The sequence below is a fragment of the Ursus americanus genome, chromosome 26 (assembly GCF_024610735.1).
Source record: "Ursus americanus isolate L20-20 chromosome 26, mUrsAme1.1.p, whole genome shotgun sequence".
In the NCBI taxonomy this organism is placed as follows: domain Eukaryota; kingdom Metazoa; phylum Chordata; class Mammalia; order Carnivora; family Ursidae; genus Ursus; species Ursus americanus.
Window position 1 is genome coordinate 16,041,239 of NC_142152.1, and position 22,388 is coordinate 16,063,626.

At 40.5% G+C, this 22,388-nt stretch overlaps 1 protein-coding gene across 2 annotated transcripts in view; it reads right to left on the reverse strand.

Annotated features, from left to right (window-relative positions):
• Positions 1-5,481: 5,481 nt before the first annotated feature.
• Positions 5,482-22,388, reverse strand: part of COX16 (cytochrome c oxidase assembly factor COX16) — an 82,446-nt gene continuing 65,539 nt past the window's right edge. For both annotated transcript variants that reach the window (XM_045807925.2, XM_045807924.2), the window contains one exon: positions 5,482-8,868. The gene's annotated coding sequence lies outside the window, so the exon portion shown is untranslated. The remainder of the gene's footprint in view (positions 8,869-22,388) is intronic.

The window sequence follows — 22,388 nt, forward strand, 5'->3', positions numbered from 1 at the left end:
AGTACAAGCTCAGAGAATTTTCACAAAGTGATTATATGTCATTGAATCATCACCCAGAGCAGTAAACATGACACGAGTCCCAGGTACTCCTCCGGTACCGCGCCCCGGGACACGTCCTCCTTCTCTTCAAAGAGAACTGCTCTCCTGACTTCCGAACCCTTGCATGAGCTTTCTGTGATTTTTGAACTTTGGATAAATGGAAGCATAAAATGTACTATTTTGTCTGCTGGCAGCGTGTCTATAAGGTTTACCCAAAGTGTGTTCGTTGCTTTTCTTTGCTGTAGTGTTTCCATTGGGTGAATACGCCACAATTTCATTTTTCATTCTGCTCATGATTGACATCTAAGTTGTTTAGAGGTTTGTTTGCTTGTTACTATTTTGAATAATGCTGCTATGCACGTTCACATGCATGTGTTTTGGTTCACATATGTACTCGCTTCTCTTGGGTCTATACCTCGGAAGGGACTTGCTGGCTCGTGAGGCATGTGAATACACAGCTTGAATTGATAATGGTAAGTTTCAGCGGGTCCAATCTATTTAATTTTAGCCATTCTGGTGAGTGTGTATTTCCTTGTGGCTTTCATTTACATTTTCCTAGTGACTATAAGGGGAGCACTTTTTCCTCTCTGTATTCGAATTTGGATATCCTTGTTTGTTAAGTGTCTGATCAAGTCTGTTGCTTATTTTCCTTGAGGGTTGTCTGTCTTTTTCTTATTGACCTTGTGAGGGTTCTTTACATATTCTGGATACAAGTCCTCTGTCATTACATGCGTTGCAACTATCTCCTCCCAGTCTGTGGCTTGCCTTTTCATTCTCTTAATTGCGTCTTTGATGAATCAAATTTTTTAGTTTTAATGTAGCACATTTATCATTTTTTCTTTATCCTAAGTGCTCTACGATCCTTTGTCTATCCAAAGCCATCAAGATATTTTTCTTTGTTATCTTCTAGAATTCTTATTTTTTATCTTTCAAATTTAGATCTATGATTCTTCTAGAATTTTATTTTTATAAATGTTTTTATTTGGGTAAAATTGACACAGTGTTACATTAGTTTCAGGTGTACAACATAGCGATTCAACTTCTCTATATGTTACCCTGTGTTTCCCATCAGCGTAGCTGCCATCTGTCACCATACAATGATATTACATTATCATTGGCTATATTCCCTATGCTGTGTCTCTTATACCCGTGACTGATTCATTCCACACCTGCAAGCCTGGATCTCTCATTCTTCTTCACCCATTTTTGCCCATCCTCCCACCACTGCCCTTCCCTCTAGCAACCATCAGCTTGTTCTCTGTATTTATAGGTCTTTTTTAATTTTATGTGAAGAAGGGTGAAATTTCATTTTTTTTTCCCACGTGGACATACAGATGACCCAGTACAATTTGTTGAAAAGAGATCATTTCACCTGCAACCTCACCTTTTGTTACAAACCAAGTATTTGTGTATGTATGGGTCTGTTTAGGGACTCTCTAGTTGGTTTTATTGGTTTATTTTTCTTTTCTTTTATTCACATATGTCTTAATTGCTGTAGCTTATAAGAAATCTTGATATTTAGTAGAATGAGTGTTTTTGCTTTGTTCTTTTCGTGCATACCTTGGTTATTCTTGGCCCTTTGCATATAAATTTTAGAATCAGTTCATCAATTTTTCACAAAAAAATGCCTGTAAGAAGGCACTGAATCTATACATCAATTTAAAGAGAATTGACATCTTTATAATATTGAGTCTTTTGACCCTTGAACGTGGACTACTTATTTAGATCGTCTTTAAATTTTCCCAATAATGTTCTAAAATTTTCAATGTATAGGTCTCACACATGTTTCTTTAGATTTATTCCTAGGTATTTAGGTTTTGTGATACCAAGTAAGTGGCATTGTTTTCTTTTGGCCGTTAAACAAAAATTTGTTGTTAAACAAAATTTCCTGTTAAATTGTCTTTATGGTAGATAAAACACAACTGATCTTTGTGTACTTACTTTGTATACAGTGAGAGTGCTAAAATTTTTAGTTCTCATAGTTGTAGATTTTGCCTTTTTATTCATTTTCCTTATACATCATCATGTTTACAGATTTCTTCCTTCCAGATCTTTCATTTTTGCACTGGTTAGGATACCAAATACAATGGTAAATAGAAGTGGACATGGTGGGAATCTCTCTGTTTTTTTCTCTATCTTAATGGAAATGGTTTCAATATTTTCCCATTAAATATGAGGTTTGCTATATGTTCTTCATAGAAAATCTTTGTGATATTAAGGAAGTTCCCTTCAATTCCTAGTTTCTTAAAGTTTTTTGAAAAATCATAAACTTGCGTTGAATGTTATCTAATGCTTTCTTTACATACACTGAGATGATACGGGTGGGGGGAAGGGCAAAGAGAGAGGGAGAGAGAGAGAATCCGGAGTAGAGAGCAGACTCCACACGGAGCCTGACACGTGGCTGGATCCCATGACCCTGAGATCGTGACCTGAGCCGAAATCAGAAGTCATACACTTAACCGACTGAGCCCCCCAGGCGCCCCATGAACTCATTTTCTAATGTTAAACCAGCTTTACATTCCTGAAATAAAGGTATTTGGTTGTGATGTACTATCCTTTTATGGGTATTATTAGATTTGGTTTGCCTACAATTTGTTAAGGATTTCTGTATCTATATTCATGGTAGAGATTGGTCTGCAATTGTCTGTTCTTTTAATGTCCTTGTCTGATGTTTTTCACAAATTTGTCTTTTCATAGAACCATATAGAGTATTCTTGGTCATTAGGATCCCTAGTCTTCCAGGTTCCTCGGTATCAGTTCAGCGCTCCCAACTTCTCTCTTCCCTCCCTGTGCACCATGACCTCGAGAATACTCAAAGGGATAGAAGAACTTTGTTCATCTTCTATGCAAGAGAACAGGTCTCTTTAAGAGGAGCCCCCGATTTTCATGCCTTTGAAGCTCCTCTCTCTCTCTCTCTCTCTCCCCCCCCCCCTTTCTCTCTCACTGTGTTCTTCCATCCCAAACGGGCCTCCCTCAATGTCTGTGGGAAGCACCAGCCATGTGGAAAGGGCTGCTCTTGGACACTGTTTCTGCCGGTGGCAGGTGGACAACGGCTGGCGTGGAATAAAAGAATAAAAAGAATAGCATGTCAGTATTAAAGCATTCTCTTTGCCCTCTTCCCCAGACACTTGAACCTTCTTTTCTAGCCATAGGTTACAATAATTTCCTGGATATTTAGCGATCTTCTTAAGAAGCGATAACCACCTCATCTAACATCCAGCAACACATCCTTTTACCTCTTACATAATTTCTACATTCGTTTATGAAGGTTTTATTACTAGACTGTGAGTTAGTTATCGGAGAGAAAATATTTCCATGGTGGGATAAGCTGGCTTCGTTTGCTGATTGACTAACAGATGATAGAGAAGGGGTGTCTAAGTACGATTTCCAAGTGTCTGGCTTGAGAAACTAGATGGAGGGCAGCACTGACTTAGGAAATATGAAATATGAAAGGGAAAACATGTTTGGAGAGCAAGGAGGAAGGTGTCATTTTGCACCTGATGAGCCTGGGGGATGTAATCTCAGAGGCAGTGGCAGAGACCAGGCTGAAGTTGCAGAGGCAGGGCTGGCTGGACACAGACGTGGGAGCCAGCAGCACACAGGGGGTCACCGAGACCGTGGGAACAGATGAGAACACCCAGGGAGAGTGCGTATAGCTAGTTACACACTCTTCTACTCTTTTTAAATGATAATCCTAGAGCAGGGGTTAGCAATCTATGGCCTGTGGGCCAAATCGGGCCTGTGGCCTGTCTCGCAAGCGTAAGTTTATCGGAACACATGCCCGTCTGTTTATGTGTTGTCTGTGATGGCTTTGGTCGAGGACAGCGCAGCAGAGTGGTGGCCACAGAGGCTGTACGACCTGTCAGGCGGGAAATAGTTACCATCTGGCCTTTTACAGAAAATTTTGCTAATCCCTGGCCTAGAGGTTACAACATGTAGCCATGCTTTATTAAATTTAATATAAATTAGGCGGTTGAGAAGTCAGCTGTCAGTTTATTGCTGCTCTTTCGCAGCTAATGGATCTGCTTCTCTGTTGCTCTTAAATTTGTCTCTGCCTTTGGTTCTTGCCAGTTTTATTATGATGGGCCTAGGTCTGTATGGCTTTCATTGAATTATTCAGATCTTACAGAAATTCTTTTTTTTAAAAGAATCGCATGTCAGTACTAAAGCATTCTTTTTGCCATCTCCCCCAGACACTTACACTTTTTTCTCTAGCCATAAGTTACAATAATGGGGGGGCGTGGAGCCGAATGGGGGGCTTAAGCTCATGGCCCTGAGATCAAGACCTGAGCTGAGATCAAGAGCCAGATACTTAACCAATTGAGCCACCCAGGAGCCCATTATAGAAATTCTTAAACATGTCACTTAATGTCCTTAAATGATTTTGGAAACGTTGTAGTAATTATACTTTTAAATACTATTTCTGTCCTGTTGTCTGTCTCCTTTTAGAACCCCAATTACAGGGATGTTCAACTGCGTTAGTATGCCCCACATTTCTTTTTTGCCCTTGTCTGGATTTTCTCTTCATTTTCATCTCTACGCTTTAGTGTAGGTATTTTATACTGACCTTTCAGTTCACTAATTTCCATCTGTTCTTTTTTTAGTAGAGGCTAGGTTTTTGCTGAAATTGCCATCTTATTATCTATTGACCACGGCCCTCTTACAGTCTGGATATGATACCTCCAAAATCGAGGTCTCCTGTAGGTCTCTTTCTAGATCTTGTTCTCCTTCTTCCTTCCCTCCTCCTCTCCTCCCCTCCCCCTCCTATTCTCTCTCTCTCCCTCTCTCTCTCTGTCTCTCCCTCCCTCTCCCCCCATCCCTCTTGTTTTTCTTGTTTCTGGGAATGCCTGGTGTTTTGCTGTTTGTCTGTTTGGACTGAATACTAACATTACGTATGAAGAATTGTCCACATTTTGAGTGTACAATTTGAGTCTCTGGGTAATATTAACTTTTTTAGAGACGAATTACTTTTCTTTTGGGTAGGCTTTTAGGATAGAGATGAATTATCTTAATCTTGTCTGTGTGTGAGTTTATGTGAGACTGTTCCGTGCTATTGTGAGCAGTGGTCTATTTCTGGTCACCTCTGTTTCCCAAGGCTCACCTCCGTGGTGAGCCACACTCCAATTTTTTTTTGTCTCCACGTAGATTAGACTGCTTAAAATTCCACTTAATATCTCCATCTTTTAATTGCTATGTTCTGCTTAGCTTTTCGGTAGACCAGAGTTTATGGGTCTGCAGGTGCTTCGAGGAGTAACACACTAGAGAATTTCAGCTCACTTTTCAGGGCTTTCCTTTCCTCTGGTTTTTTAATGCTTCAGGTCCTTACTGCCTTGGTAGCTCTGTCATTATCAAACCATAGCTAGAAGTGCAGATGGCTTAGTTGTTTTTTTAAACACAAAAGAAATATGTGCTTGCTCTACCAAATTAAATAATACAGACAAATACAAGGAACAGTTTAATAAATCCCCTTTCCCAATCTGTCTCCTTTATTGAAGTAACTAATGTTAAGGTCTGCTGAGTATCCTTCCATTCTTTTTTTACACTCACACATACCAATATAGAGGTTGCTAAAGACAATTAGTTTGGGTTTGTTTTACAAAAATGGCATCACACATACGCGAGTCTCCAATTTGCTTTTTACTTAGAACTCCAACAATGCATAAAAAATGTACTTAGAAAAATAAGTGCATAAGATTCCACACCATATATGTGTCATATTATTAAATCGTTCTCCTGTTGCTAGACATTCAAGTGGTCTCTATTTTTTTCCAACCACATAAATACATTACTACTTTCTCAATTTTTGCCAATCTGTTATGTGAAATAGGTATTTAATTTTACTCCAAGATATTTAAAGAATTTCTAAAATATGTTTATTGGCCATGTGCATATACTCCTTTGAAAATTCTTGTGTATCTCCTTTGCCCATTTTCCTACTGTTACCAGATTTGTAAGAATGCTCAATATAATTCATGATATAAACTCCTCATTTGTCACATATGTTGCAAATACTTTCCCCAAAGTCTATTTGCCTTCTAAAATGTTACTTTTGGTATCTTTTCTTAGGTGAAAGTTTTCATTTTTACGTGCATAAAATGCCCATGGTTTTGTTATGACTTCCAGAGCTTGTGTTTGAAGGCTTCCCCCCTTAAAGCTTATACAAATGTTGTCCTAAAGTTGATTTCCTAAAATGTTATATTCTACATTTAGATTTTTAACTTATCTAGAATTTTTTTGTACCTGGTGTGATGCACGGGTCTAACCTATTTTCCTTCAGATGCCAATTCTATTGGTGTAATTTATTAAATAAACTACCCATTTCCACTTGGTCATATATTAGGACTCATATCTACTTGAACCATTTTGGATTCTGTTTCATTGATCTGTTTGTCTATTATTGTGCCAAGCCCATCATTTTTTTTACTTACTTAGTTATTTATGTTAAATAAACTATTTTTTAGAGCAGTTTTAAGTTCACGAACGAGGCAGAAAGTACAGAGAGTTCCCATATACCCTCTGTCCCCATACACTGTATTTTTATTACAGTAGGTATACAGCAAACTGTTTTATCACCCATCCATCTTTCTGTTAGAATTTACTTGAGTACTCTCAGCTATTCCTCCATTGATCTTTACAAATCATCATATATAATCATCACAGAAACTAGGATTCTGGTTGATATTTCATTAAATATATAAATTAATTTGGGAAGGGCAGGCACTGTTATGACATTCTAGCATTTTATTTCGTTATTGTATTGGCTAAAACTTAGAAAACAATGTGGAATAACAGAAGAAATAATAGGCATTTTTTTCTTCTTTCTGATTTTAGTAGAACTGATATGAACAGAAATTATAGGCAAACCCAAATGTACACTGGTAATCTGATAAAGAATTATCTGTTTGTAAGTAACGATATAATAATAATAACAGAACAAAAGAAAAAATAAAGGGATTTATATGTGTAAGTATCTTCCATCCTCAAAGAAACCCTTGATCAATCCCACACCCTGTTAGGACTTTTTCCCTCGTAAGTAATAGAGTACCCACCCAACAGCAGTGTAAGCCATAAGAAGCCCAAAAGAAAGTAATCTCAGGGTAATTTAACCACTCAGCAACATCATTAAGAATGCGGGAACTTTCTGCAATTTCTGTCCAACTGTCCTTGGCATGTTTGACTTTTCCCATTATGTTTGTAACTTCAGGGTCATGAGATAGTAGCCAAAGTCCACAGTTGGCAAGAGGGTTTAATTTAGGACTACCTGTTCTGTTTTGTTAGGGGAGGAAGAGTTGTCCCATTAGCCAAACTAAATGTCAGGGATGAACGGGGCCTCACAAGAGCTCCTGCAGCCACGGGGTTGCCATTGTGGGCTTTTCCACGTCACTGCCTTTGGACACTAGTTATGGTCACTGAGGTTCAGAGGCTAGGTCCAGATGCGAAAGAACATGTTTCTGTTATGATAAAGAGCGAAAGGGAAGGAAATCCTTCCATTTGCCACAACGCAGATGAACCTGGAGGGCATTACACTAAGTGAAATAAGCCAGACACAACGGCAAATACTGTACGATCTCACTCATTTGTAATCTACAACAGTGGCCCTCCCAGACCCAGGGAGTCGAATGGGAGCTGGGAGGTACGGGGACATGTCGGTCAAAGGGTACAAACTCAGTTAAAAGAAGAATAAGTTCTGGGGATCTAATGTCCCACATAGTGACTACAGTACATTATACTGAATTGTATGCTTGAAATTTGCTGACAGTAGATCTTCCGTGTTCTCTGAAAAACATACATATATTGAGTCATCACATGTACACCTTAAAAGATCTCATTGCACAATATAAATAGATACAATTTGTATTTGTCGATTCCACCTCAATAAAAATGCCCCCCCAATTTTTTTTTTTTTTTTTTACTTAGCAGAGCAGAGTGAAGACACCCAGACAAAGGCTGAGGCGCTAAGGCCATTCCGAGGCCAGCACCAGACGGAGTAAAAGCGGCAGCGCGCGACGTGAGCGGGGTGCGCGTGCTGCTGGGCAGTGACCCCGGGGCCGGCCGGGTGACCCAAGGCCAAGGCGGTCCAGCTGCCGCAGCAGCACGTGGCAGGGCGGTGAGGGCGGGGACTCGTCTGTTCCTTCACCGGCGCGCGGCTGCTCTGGCTGGAGGCTGGCCCGCGCCCCCGTCACCAAGCAAGCCCGCGGTGCCATCGCACTCCGGACGGAGACAGCCGTGTGGGAAGACGCGGGCCGGGCAAGGCTGCAGAGGGCGGGGTGGGGCCGTGCTGGTGGCCGGACTCCTCAGGGGAAGGCTCTCGAAGGACAGCCACTTCCAAGGTGTGGCCGGCCGGGCGCGGGCTGGAGATACCGGGAGAGGGGGGCCGGGCCCCCGGAGCCAGGCGGTCTGGGGTCCCCGGGCCCCTCAGCTTGATTTCGTCGCCTCTCCGTACTGCGCCCTGAGCTCCCAGGCCAGGCTTCCCCGCGCAGGGCTGGTGCCCCGGCGCCCACCTGCCCGGCGCGGCGTCTAGTGCCTGGTGGTTTGCCTACAGTCGCGGAGTCCACGGAGCTAAAAACAACGGGGTCTGGGGTGGCGGGCAGCGATCAATCTGCTAAACTCCGCAGAGCCCGGAGCGGCAGGGAGACAGACGGGAGAGGCCCCGGGCACCCTGGCCAGTCTCTTCCCTGAAAAATCATCACAAAACTTCTGGACTTGATCTCTCGATTATTCTCCCTTCGCACGGCTCGATGTACAGGAAACCGCTCTTGGAAGGTTTGCTCCTTCTCAAGATGGCGACGGCGCCAGCTGTTGTCACCGCATCTTCCTCTGTGATGCTGACTGGAAAAGAGGGAGAAGAAAAACCATGATATTGACCTAATTATGAGGACAGTATTTGTGGTTGGGAAATGACACATGCAGAAAAGTAGGAGGAAAAAACCACCCAAATATCACCACCTAGAGATAACTATTATTAAGGTTTTTAATTTTATGTAACTATACGGTCAGTATATATTTGGGTCTACCTGAGGTCCTTTGGTAGCTACAGTTCTGTATCTTAATTTTAAATTTAGCATTAGTTAGCACTCACTTTCCCACTGACAGTATCTTTTGTAATTTCCCAAACTGGGCTCCAGGCTCCAGCCATACCAAGGCAAATAAGGCAGAGAGAGGCTGGGGCGGGCAAAAGCCAAAATTCTGTCCCACGTGGTTATTTTCTGAGGTAAACACCGTGGTGTTACAACCTTGGTAGTTTCCCGGTTTTCCTCCCCAATTCGTAAGAGGATGTCATAGGAAGAGAACAGGAGAGACTCAGAGATGCGAGGACTGGTTTCCAGAGCAGATGATTTTCTTTGGTGTGTAGCTGTCAGTCAGACTTGCGGCAAAGCCTGAGACATGGCTGAGGAACGTACACACACACAAACACACACACGCACACAAATGGCATTTTAAAAATTTTTGACCACCCATATCATGGCACACATCTTGACATTCGCCCTAGTGTGGGCCTTTCTAAACCAGGGAACTTGGCCGATTCGTAGTCGTAAGAGATAAGGACAGCTGTCTGTGGTGAAGATACTAACAGAGACGAACTGTTCTCTGCCTGGCTTGGAACCACATCTTCAGCTGCCTCCTTCTTTTAGGCGCACATGAGCCTCTTTTTTTTTTTTTTTTTAATTTTATTTATTTATTTGACAGAGACAGCAAGAGAGGGAACACAAGCAGGGGGAGTGGGAGAGGGAGAAGCAAGCCTCCCACCGAGCAGGAAGCCTGATGCGGGGCTCGATCCCAGGACTCTGGGATCGTGACCTGAGCTGAAGGCAGACGCTTAACGACTGAGCCAGCCGGGCGCCCGCACATGAGCATCTAAACAGTATTTGTAATGAGTTCAGCCTACGGAAAATTTTGATCAGCTTTTGTATTCTTACAATTTGGGTGTCTTTGTTATCTTTTTCGTTCTTACTGGGGCAAGGCTAAAGCAGGAGCCAAACATAAACCCAACCCACTTCTTGACCAGCCCTAATCATAGCATATATGTAACCTTATTGTCCTTCCTTACTTATCAGAGCGCAGAGGGTCACATGAGCAGGCGCTGTTAGCCTCCTGTCCAACAGTCATTTCCTCCTCCTTCAGCGTTGACCAGAGTAAGAGGGAAAGAGCTAAAAAAGCACTGAAAAGGTAGGAATAAAAAGGCCAAATAAATATAAATTGTGATTGGTCTAAGCCAATCATGGGAATCTTAAACCCCTTTGCCAGATACTCACTTTTCAGCCTCCCTTGCTGTTTGAGATGGCCGTGTGATCCAGTTCCCATGACGGGCATAGGAAAAAATCTGGAAAACACTTCCTTCCTGACGAATGGGAAAGGTGCTTTTCCTTTGCCCCCTTTTTCTCATCTTTGAATGTAGTATGAAGGCCTCCTGCCCAGAGCTGCGGTAGCCTAGCCATCTGGTGACAGTGAGGTGACAGCATGAGGGGGAAAGATGCTGATTCTGACATATGAAAAGGAACCAGATCCTTGATGACATTTTTGAGTTACCAGTCAACCCTAGAATTGCCCACTTTAGGAATCTTTCTTAAGAAGCAAGGAAATTTCTCATGGCTTAAGGCACTCTTTCTTGCAGGTGAACCTGTCCCAACTGACACATGCCAAGGAGGCCAGTACATGAGAGGCTCAACTTTTCTGAAAGGCAGGGTCCATATTGTAGTAACTGCTGAGCTACAATCCAACAAAGTCACATCAGGAGTTGGCCAGCTGGATGAATAAGATGCATTCTTCTCTCACTGGTGGAAGCTGATCTTTCCAGAAGACGGACAGATTAAGATGAGGGAGCAGGCAAAAATGAATCATCCAGAATCTATATTCCACAATCCTTGAGTACCGTTAACGTGGCATACTCTTTAAACGTGCTTTCCGTTAAGCCCAAGACATGTTGGTATTAGTATGTATGTTTTTCACAACACCTAGTAGAGAAAAGTCAACGTACGCGGTATACAAAGCGGGAGTCAGCCTCATACGTACAGCCTCTCAGAGAGCTTTGGTGGGCACAAAGGGACAGCAGGACGTTTAGCTTGAGCACGCACTCATCCCGGAGCCCGTGGCACAAAGTGCTGTGTATTCAGGATCACGGAACATTACGAATAACCTCTTGAGTTCAGCTACTTCATAACAAAACATTTTAGTTTCCATCTGTTTTTAGGGAATGGTTATTCATTTTGCAAATTCATTCACTGACAGTTTTAAATGGTCATCTTCCTCACAGCGTCTAAAATATTGTTGGGTCTATACAAAAATTGAATTATGGAATCTCTTCAGGAATATGGCGTTCAGGAAAGTTCCTGAACTTTGAAATCAGACCAACAAGAACTCAAATTTTCTGCTATTAACTAGCTGTGACCTTGGACATATTACTTTACTCCTTTGAGCCTCATTTCTTTTTTCTTTTGTTGTCATTTTTAAAAATTTTTTTTATTATATTATGTTAGTCACCATACAGTACATCCCTGGTTTTTGAATTAAAGTTCGATGATTCATTAGTTGCGTATAACACCCAGTGCACCATGCAATACGTGCCCTCCTTACTACCCATCACCAGCCTATCCCATTCCCCCACCCCCCTCCCCTCTGAGGCCCTCAGTTTGTTTCTCATAGTCCATAGTCTCTCATGCTTCATTCCCCCTTCTGATTACCCCCCCTTTCTTTATCCCCTTTGAGCCTCATTTCTTAAATGAGGATAATAATGCCTTTTGCAAAAGGCTGTTGGGTGATTTAAGTAAAGAATGTAAAGTACAAAACACAGAGTAGATGTTGATAACAAATTGCCTCTCTGTCAGTTAGGGTCTAATAGGAAATAGATGGACTATACAAATTAGGATGTTTTAACATTTTTTCCCCTGACAAATGGATTTATTTCTGAAGGTGAGCAGTACTTAGGGGAAGCACATCTAGGAAAAATTCCCAGGTTAAGCAAACGAAGCTGCTGTCCAAATTTAATTCACACGGGTGTTTATCACCTCACTGTTGTCTTAGCGAAAACCAGGAAACAATCCAGATGTCTGAGTAGAGGGAATTGATTACATTCGTACAGCCGAATACCATAAAACCAATAAAAATAGCATTGTAAAAGTGAATTGACACCAAATATATTAGTAATAGAGTGTTAAGTGAAAAAACAGATTTTAAGATATTAGAGAGTAGATTCTATTTTGTTTAAATTATATTTACAATCTCAATTTATATCTAAATATTATTTAAAGCCAAGCTTTAAGATTCTTTAGGAATCTTTTATAAACTGCCAGCCTTTTTTCAGTCCTCAAAGAGGTAGAGAGTTGATTTCACATCTTTGCGGGGGGGGGGGCGCTTTGGGGAGCATCACCCTTAACATGATTCAGATGATTAGATGGAGTGGCCAGTTTTGTGTTTGGTAATAGGCCCTCTTGAGCGTGTTTGCATCAGAGCTGCCTCTGAGACTCTGTAACTTGTCTGGGCGGGGTTCAAGGTGAAGGTGGAAACAACACTGTTGCCTGCCTGTGTGAATTTAACGAGCACTGTCTTGCCAAGTGTTGCTTGTTCCTTTTTGTTTAATCATGTGCAGGATATCTAGAGCTGGGAAACTGAAAACTGCCGGAAGGACAGGAGGCAGGATCTTCCCTTTAGAATAGAGACTATAAAAAGTAATTGGACTGGCCATGGTTTAGCTCAACGTGGGCCGGATGATTGATGCCCATGTGTGGAATTACTTAGGACAGAATAACCCAGAAAGCACAGCTGCTGGACTATTGTGATCCGTTCTCATTGTCTGGCTGGGGCCACACCTCTGAGGGCAGAGGGATGAAGTTTCCTCTCCAGCAGGGGATGCAGACTGAAGTGGTTACAGGGTGACAAGCAGTGATGACAATAATAGGCAACATGCACACTGAAGAGTGTTCTAAGGGTTTTACTTGAATTATCACTTTAAATCCTCAAAAAAACCCTAGGGCGAAGATACTATTGTCCGTGTAATTTTATAGACTGAAGAAATGTATACATAGAAAGGTTAAGGAACCAGTGAGTAACAGAGATGGAATTTGAACCCCCCTCTGGCTGCAGAGTCGGACTCTTACATTATGGTCTGCTGCCTTTTTGACGTGAGTGTCATGTCCTTGAGTGAAGCTGGCTGGACGTAAGCAGAAGGGAGAAGGGGAACTGGGCAAACTGGAGATGAAAGTCCTGCCTGAACAGACGGCTACTGGCCAGCAGCTGCTGCTGTGGAGGAAGGTGGGCCCAGCGTTTCCAGATCATCCGAGCTCTCAAGAGGAAACAGAAACCTGGATTCCTAATTTTAGAGTACGCTCCTGGCCAACACACACACACGTGCACACGCGTGTGTACACGCACGCTCATACTGCCATGCACCAGTAATTTCTGAACCTTGTAGTAAAGAGAATGGACAGTTCCATGTTCAATCATCCCCTAAAACGGAGAGAGCTGAGTAGATGAACCTTAGATGGGAGGAAGGGAAAAAACTCCACCATTTATTATGCTGTCATTTGAGGCAAGTTAATTTATGTCTCTGAGCCTCCGTTTTCTCATCCATAAGTTGGAGGGGAAAACAGTATTATCTCATAGGGTTTAGATGGGGGTTAACTGGGGTGACCAACTTTTTAAAGTGCCAACCTGGGATACAGCCATACCAGACTAAAATATATGTCATATATAATATATATTCTATTATAAATGCATATAATACATTTATTATATACAGTGTATAATTGTAATTAGCATAATTTTGTTTTATTACTTTAACAAAATTTGGAAAAGAGGTGTTTATTTGAAATTATACATTATTCTGTATTATTTACTTTTATTTTTTTATTTTTATTTTTTATTTTTTTAGATTTTATTTATTTATGTGACAGAGAGACAGCCAGCGAGAGAGGGAACACAGCAAGGGAGTGGGAGAGGAAGAAGCAGGCTCCCAGCGGAGGAGCCTGATGTGGGACTCGATCCCGGAATGCCGGGATCACGCCCTGAGCCGAAGGCAGACACTTAACGACTGCGCTACCCAGGCGCCCCTACTTTTATTTTTTTTAAAGATTTTATTTATTTGACAGAGAGCGAGCACAGCGAGACAGAGCATGAGCAGGGGGGAGGGGCAAAGGGAGAGGGAGAAGCAGGCTCCCCACTGAGCAGGGAGCCCAGTGTGGGAATCGATCCCAGGACCCTGGGATCATGACCTGAGCCGAAGGCAGACATTTAACCGACTGAGCCACTCAGGCGCCCCTGTATTGTTTACTTTTAAATACTTTCAAATAGCACATTATTGCTATTATTAACATAATTGTGTTAATTAGAACAATAGTAATCTGTCCCAGAATCATTTATTCAAAAGACCACTCCTTCCTCCACTGAACAAACTTGGCACCCGTGTTGGAAATCAGTTGCCCGTAGATGTGTCGGATTATTATGTATTCCAAACCATGTAAATGTAAGACTTTTTTAAAAGAAGCATGTAAACCAATAGGACTAATTAGACAGGTATTACCTATATTTAATTAAAATAATAATGACCTTTATCCTTCTGTCCCATATTTTTACTATGTTCCTTTTCCAATAATACTTGTCTGAACTGCTTACAAGCTTGAGAACATACTTCTTTTTTTTAACATAATGGTAAAACTGAGCAGTAAAACATAAAATTCACTTTAACGTGCAGTTCTGCTCTTATCAGGCCCGCAGGACTCTGAGTCTAGGTATCAGTCCAGTGTGATGACGTCAAGCTAAATATCATCTTAACAGAAGCACGTGGACATGGAAACTGAGGATTTTACTTCTGACCAGTAGATTTTCTAACTTGGTAGAGGTTAGTTTCCAGCTCTCCAAAAATGTTTATCCACATGTTTCCATAGGGTTGTTTTGATGGATTAGTTCTTTGGCAATTAATTAGGTCCTTTGCATCTATGGATTCATCCTGTAGACCATCCAGGTCTTAAATACCCATCTTTTAAAAATATTCTGAAACACATGAAATGCCATCATAATTTCAATCTTTCTTTCTCAGGGAAAATAGTTTTAAAGCACAGAGATCGGGGCGCCTGGGTAGCGCAGTCGTTAAGCATCTGCCTTCGGCTCAGGGCGTGATCCCGGCGTTCCGGGATCGAGTCCCACATCGGGCTCCTCCACTGGGAGCCTGCTTCTTCCTCTCCCATTCCCCCTGCTTGTGTTCCCTCTCTAGCTTGCTGTCTCTGTCAAATAAATAAATAAATAACATCTTTTAAAAAATAAAATAAAATAAAGCACAGAGATCATTCGAACTTGGGAAACTCAAGTTGGAGTCCAAGTAAGTTACGATGTAGTAAAGAAATTAGAAGTCCTATTCAACTTGGTGTCTTTTTCTGGTAGTGGGCTTTTTTCCCCTTTTGAGTTCTGGAGCAGTCTTAGTTCCAAAAAATGAGTCATTTTTCACTGTATGAGTTCTTGTCACAACTTACAAACAACACCAGGCTCAGGTGCAATCAGTTTATCCTTTTCTACGCCACTTCGAGCCTCTACAGAGACCAGCAAACAATTTTAGAGAAGCAGCATATACATTTCTATTTTACTGTAATCCTTTTTCTCTTCAATGTATTTCCAAATTAGAGAAGGATATTCTTCCTCTCCCACACTTTGAAGATTTGATTTTTATGGGAGGCCAACATTGTAACACCTTTTCTACGGAAGGCAGCAATGACAGCTGTCTCGTAGGCACATGTATAATGAGGCTATCTCCTTCCATTCCATAACATCAAAAATCTCATTAAATGCTTTTGTACATTTTGAGAACACTGAAAATGACTAAAATTTTTCATTATGAAAGCCTCAATTTCACAGGGAAGCAAGCCACCTCTTGTTAGCAGTGTTATCTACACAATGAGCAGGCGGCTTAGAAGATACGACGTCTTCCTGTTCTTTGGTAAGGTGTTTATGGACTGAATGGAACTTGTCAAACTTAAATTTGCCCTGTCTGCTGAATATGTAACTAGATGAGCAAAGTCTAGTGTGTATCTGGATAAGATATCAACAATCTTCTGTCTTATGTTTTCTGTGCTTCCATTAAAATCTTAGTAGAAATCAAGAAGATGATTTGAAACTCCAGTTTTGAAATCAAAGTACATAAGAGTTGAAGGGGACAGTTTTTAGTTTCAGTGGTTTGAAGTTACGTCCAGCATCTGATGTTCCCTAGAAGCAAGATCGTTGATAAGAACTGAGAGAATTGGCTCTACACTTTAAGGGGCCAACACGTCTGTTATCAAACTTTGCCCTTTTGTTTGCCCATAGGACTTTTTAGCTGCACCTTTTGAATCGGGAAATGTAACTTCACTCAATATCAGGGAGCAATCAAGGGAACTATGATAATGTATGTGTTTTTTCCTGTGGTATATGCAAGGTAATTCAGCAGCCATACTTTTCAAGTTAGCATTTGTGTCTTTTTGGAGAGACAAAACACTTTTTATTGATTTAGAAGTACTTGCCTATCTCATCCCAGATTTGTGAGATTCAGTTTTTATATATGCTTTGACTTCCACCTCCACCGTGCCCAACCCCAAATACTGTGCAGTATGTTCTGTTCTGGTTACATAGCTCCCTAACCCAGTTGTATGTCTTCCCATTTATTATTTAAATTACACATTTTGCCCTACTATTTAGTGAAGTTTGGGCCATGCTAGCACTGGCATTATAATCATTCTCATTCTCATTATCTGAACTCTTAGAAAACATGGTCGCATATTGAATGTGAAAAAATAGATTAGTGCTACCTGGATAAAAAGCAAAATAATCCCCAGGCAGTTAAGCATGAACTGCTAACAGTCATGATTACAATGCACTTAAGACACACACTTCAGCTGCCTCACTGGGAGTGTCGCAACAATGGGTGATCCATTACTGCGGAGCGCAAATCACGGTTGCCAACATCAGCAGACAAGGGGAGATCAACAGTAGCTACCAAAGATGGATAATCTATGCTGTGTGCATTTGACACTAAAAAGCAACGTTGCTTTCGGCCTCTATTCTTTGGGCCACTCTATGGGGTTTGTACTTTTCCTCCAACCTTCTACACCCATCACTGAAAATCAGGCCTTTTCTCCCCCAGGGAGGGGGTCTCCTGGGACCAGGATTTGCAATACTAAAATTGGGACAGTTGCCAGCAAACCAGGATGGCTGGTCACTTTAGCCAATTAAATAAGATAATACACGTAAAGCACTCAGCATGATGCCAAGGACTAACATAATATAATAAAAAAAATATTAAAAAAAAAAAGAACTCAAAAAGAAAAAAAAGAAGTGCTCATTAGGCCCTCAAGGAAGTTGAGTCTGGACTTAAGGCACAGAGATGCTCAGAGTTTTCCCAATAATGGGAATGAATTGGTCCTACCATGTGGAGGCAAGTAAGGAGATTGGGAAAGAGGTGCCCAGTAAGGACTCTGAGATGAGTCTAGGCTTGTAGCTCTATTTTATTTGTTGTTTTGATTCCCCAACAAGCTGTATATAAAGCTTTAGCTAGGCTTTTTTATGAGGACCATTAGTAAGGGAGATAGCAGTGGGCAGCTAGACATCAGAGAAAGACCATGCTGGAGCCGTTTCTTGACACACGAAACTTAGAAACAACTGGGGCACACTCTGAGTGTATTAAGTCCTTGCACAATAGACTTGCCAAATAAAATTCAGGACACCCAGTTAAATACGAATTTCAGACAAACAGCAGTTCTTAAATATAAGTACTTCTCAAATATTGCATGGGAAATACTTATATTAAACAATTTTTCATTGTTCATTTGCAATTCAAATTTATCTGGGGATCTTGTACTTTTATTTGCTAACTGACAACTACTGCATAGGCAAGTGGGAACTTAAGAAATGTAACTCATTTTTAATCACACTATGGCAAAGCCCAGAGATAGAGTGATCAACTGACAGAAACTGAAAAGATAGAAACCAAAATGTTAAAAATGGTTATCATTAAATAGCAGTATTACAGTGATTTTACTGTAACTTTCCTAAATTCTATTTTTTCTAAACATTGTTATGGTAATGTATAATTAAAATAGTATAGTTTCTGTGATGGGGAAATCTGGAGAACCACCTAAAGGATGCATTACTCAGAACTGGCTAGTTGTTATAATCCACAGCCCCCAATTTCAGTAGCTTAACCCAATGAAAATTTATTCCTTCCTCACATAAAGTCAAAATGGGTGTCAGTGGGCAGCTCTCTTCCAAATGGGGTTCAGGGACCCAGGTTACTTCCATATTGTGTTGCCTTCATCTTTCATCCAAAGTTGCCATGGGGTTGTTTCTACCTCCATTCCAACCGGGTCAGGTGGGAAAATGAGCATGAAGGATTTTAAGTGAAGGAATATTGAATGGAAAGATTTTTATGAGCCAGGCTGGACGCTCCATCATCAACCACATTCCACCAACCAGACTTCACAGAGCAGTTTAGGCCACCAGAGGCATGAATGAAAAACTTGAACTGAAGGAATGACATGTTCCTAGAATGTTTTCTGTTTTTATGGCTACTTGATAAAATTATTCTGAAAGTCATCTAGCAGGAAAAATAATGGTGAAAACAGTGAAAAATTTTCTCAAAAGAAAAATAATAGGGGTGACTGGGTGGCTCAGTTGGTTAAGGATCTGACTCTTGGTTTCAGCTCAGGTCGTGACCTCAGGGTCATGAGATCGAGCCCCACTTTGGCTCCATGCTTGGTGCAGAGTCTGCTTGAGATTCTCTCCCTTCCCTCCCCCTCTCTTTCTGTCCCTCCCCTGCTCATTCTCTCTTTCTCTTTCTCTCTCAAATAAATAAAATCTTCAAAAAAAAGAAAAAGTGATAATGATGAATAGTGCATGGAGGCGCTACTTTCAGTATCATGTATAAGAGTATATTAAAAGTTTACACTATTGAAATCAGAATGAAATCATATCAAAAATAGACACACACACAGAAATAGAGTTCAGAAAGTGACATAAGTATGAATTAGAAGTTGCTTTGAGTAGAATAAATGGGTTTTCTTTCCCAAGCCAATATGTGACATCCATTCCCTTTATTTATTTATTTGTTTGTTTGTTTGTTTATTTATTTTTAAAGATTTTACTTATTTGAGAGAGAGAGCAGGAGCACGAGAGGGGCAGGAAGGGTCAGAGGGACAGGGAGAGGCAGGCTCCCCGCTGAGCAGAGACACCCCTCCCCCCAACTCAGGTCTCGATCTCAAGGACCCCAGGATCATGACCTGAGCCAAAGGCAGATGCTTAATCTTAACTGACTGAGCCACCCTGGTGCCCCCATCCATTCTCTTTAAAGGGCCCTACCTGGAGGTTGCACTGACTTCAGCCTCAATGAATTGTTCCTTTGTTTCATTATCTGTTAGCCAACACCTCCATCCAGCCCTTACTGCCCTTTTATTTAACAATAGGGAGAAGCTACCTGCTTAAACTTTGGAGACACGTTCCATGTCTTGATCTAGGTAGTGGTTACACAACACCCATGTAAAAACCCATCAGGCTGTACATTTAAGATTTGTTCACTTTATTTTATATAAATTATACCTCGAAGAATGATTTTTTTAAAAAAGAAAAAAATAGAATGACCTTTGAGCATTTATAACCAGGGGATGTGATTAAGTCTGGATAACTAAGGAGGCTTTTCTGAGGAAGTAACATATGAGCTAGAATCTGAAGTGTGAGTTGCCATAAAACAGGCAGAGGGCAAGACAGACCTGAACAGAAGGGCCTGCGTGTATAAAGGCCCCGACTTGTGCAGTGGTTTGTTAAGGCACTCATCTATATTGTCTTTTAGAACTTTTACAGAGTTGTCTTTGACATTTAGATTCTTAACCCACCTGATACTAATTTTTGTGTATAATGTGAGGTATGGGTATAATTTTATTTTTCCTCATATAGATAACCAATTGTCCCAGTCCTGTTTATTAAAAAATTTATCCTTTTCTACTGATCTGCTATGCCAACTCCATTATATACCCAGTTTCAATATTTGTCTGAGTCTTTCTTGGCTTTCATTCTATTCAACTAGACTCTTTGTCTTCATCTCCACCCATAGCACACCATCCTTAATTATGGGAGCTGTATAAAGACTCTTCATATCTTGTAGGTATGTCTCCCCATCTTGAAGTTTTCTACAAGAGTGTCTTGGCTATCCTTGGCCCTTCCATAAACATTTTAGAATTAACTTTTAAGGTTATAAAAGCATTTATTGGATTTTGATTGGAGTTACATTAAATAAATATATCTATTTGGGAGAGAACTGACATCTTTATGATATTGTCTTCCAATCCATGAACATGGTGTATCTCTTCTTTTATTTGGGTAACTTTAATTCATTAAAGGTTTATACTTTTTTTCAGTGAAAGTGTGTGTGTCCTTTGTTAGCATCATGTCATTTATGAATTATGACAATTTTATTTACTTCTTTACAATACTTATACATTTATTTATTTCCTTGCCTCACTGTGTTGGCCTGGGACTCCAGAACAATGATTAACAGAAGTAGTAACAGATAACCTGTGTCTTATAATAAATCTTAAGAAGAATGCTTCATGTTTCAGAGGTAAATATGATATTTGTTATAGGTTTTTAATGATAATTAAAAATTTTTAACATGATATTTTAAAATATTTGTTGTAGGTTTATTTTTGTTAGAGCAGGAAGTTTCCTTCTAGTTTTAGTTTGTTTTTTAAAATTTTTAAAAATTTTTAAAGATTTTTATTTATTTATTTGAGAGAGAGAGAGAGATTGAGCATGAGCAGGGAGAGGGGCAGCGGGAGAAGCAGACTCCCTGCTGAGCAGGGAGCCCGATGTGGGGCTCAATCCTGGGACTCTGGGATCATGACCTGAGCTGAAGGCAGTCCTTTAACTGACTGAGCCACCCAGGTGCCCCTATTTTTAGTTTGCTAACAAGGTTTTTTAAAAGTCATGAATGAGTGTTGAAATTTAACCAAGCAACTGTAAAACTTGACCTGGTTATATGGTCTTCTTCAATCTGTTAATGTAGTGAATTATATCAATTGATTTTCAAATGTTGAACCAATGTTGCATTACCAGAATAAATTAAACTTAGTCATAATGTAGTATCTTTTTTTATATGTTGCTAAATTCAGTTTGCTGATATTTTATTTAAAAATTTTAAATCCATATTCATTATTGAGCATTACCTATAATTTTCTTTCTCGTATTCTTTCTTGGGTTTAATTATCATGATTACACCAGTTTCTAAAAATAAATTGAAGAGTATTCTCTCTTTTGTAAGTTTCTGGAAGAGTTGGTTTAAGATGGGATTATCTATTTCTTGATTGCTGGGTAGAATTCAACACAATCATTCAATGGGATCTTGTTGATTTTCTGTCTAGTAGTTCTATCGGTTTCTGAGAGGGGCTGTTTAAGTCCCTTGCTGTAATTGTGGTTTGTCTATTTCTTCTTTCAGCTAGATCAGTTTTTGCTTCATGTAATTTGAAGCTCTGTTGTTGAGTCCATACACATTTAAGATAATTATATCTTCTACTAAGAGTTGAATAGTGTCCCCCAAAAGGTATGTTGAAGTCATAACCTCTGGTATCTGTGAATGTGACCTCACTTAGAAATAGACATAATCAGGTTATAATGAGGTCATACTGGATTAGGGAGAGCTTTATAAAAGAAAAGAAATTGGACACAGACAGACACAGGGGGAAGACAGCCATGTGATGACAGAGGCCGAAATTGAAGTAATACATCTACAAGCCAAGGAGCGCCAAAGATCGCTGGCAAACACCAGAAGCTAGAAGATGAAAAGGAGGACTCTCCCCTACAAGTTTCAGAGGGAGCATGGCCTTGCCAACATCTTAATTTCAGACTTCTACCCTCCAGAACTGTGAGATAATAAATTTATATTGGTTTTTCTTTAAAGATTGATTGATTGATTGATTGGACAGAAAGAGAGTGAGCATAAGCAGGGGGTGCGGGAGAGGGAGAAGCAGCCTCCCCCATGAGCAGGGAGCCCGATGTGGGGCTCAAACCCAGGACCCTGGGATCATGACCTGAGCTGAAGGCAAACACTCAACTGAGTCACCCAGGCTCCCCAAATTTATATTGTTTCTACCCACCCGGTTTGTGGTACTTCGTTACAGCAGACTTAGGGAACTAATATAACCTCCTAGTGGATTGATCCTTTATCATTATGTACTATTCCTCTTTGTCTCTAGTAATAGTCTTTGCTTTGAAATCTACTTTATCAGATATTAATGTAGCCACTCTAGTTTTAGACCAATGTTTGCAAGATAAATCTTTTTCAATCCTTTTATTTTCAACCTACCTATTTCACTGAATTTGAAGTGACTTTCTTGTACACAGCGTATTTT